Consider the following 755-nt stretch of genomic DNA (forward strand, 5'->3'; position numbering starts at 1 on the left):
AAATAGGGGAGAAAAGAAAAAGAAACAAACACTGGATCAATGCTTTAAAAAACAACACAACAAAAAAGCTGGCCCAGTATATCTCATCATCCCAAATGGGTGCAGAAGCTACTAATATCGCTACTAACACAAATCCATTTATTGTTATTATATTACATCTCTATTACTTATGCACTTCTGTTTGATTTTTTTTTTTTTGCAGTTTTAAATATTGTATTAACTTCTGTTGATTTCACTTTGTTATGTCTGTACATGGAGCTTTTCTCCCAGGGTCTTCTCGGCCCAATGGACTTAAGTTTAATTGCAAATAAATAAATATATTTTTAAAGGATCCTTGGCTACAAAATGACTGAAGCACAGTTTTACACTGGCCATGTGTCAGACCACCTTACTTCATTACAACAGTGGGCGACACTGGAGGTTGCTAAAATCTGTATACTACATCTGTATTTTAATACAGTACCCAATTCTATGCCACAAATAAAGTTACCATGGAAGCTTAGAGGAAGTAGTCAAGAAATTTTATGAGACGAGTGGAGAACTGGATGAAGGGTGATCTGAAAAGGTGGTGCCGAGGAGTATCCCCCCAAAAGCAACAGAGTGATTAGTGGAATATCGGGGGGGGCATTACAGTGGAGTGGACAGCAAGATCGCCATTGTCTGCAGATGATACAAAGCTGAAGTGACATGCAGGGTAGAGGTAGGAGTCTGCATAGGGACCACAGCAGCTGGAAGAGTGGCTGAACATGAATAAG

The sequence above is a fragment of the Protopterus annectens genome, chromosome 11.part0 (genome assembly GCF_019279795.1).
Source record: "Protopterus annectens isolate FY-2018-M chromosome 11.part0, PAN1.0, whole genome shotgun sequence".
Taxonomy (NCBI): Eukaryota; Metazoa; Chordata; order Ceratodontiformes; family Protopteridae; genus Protopterus; species Protopterus annectens.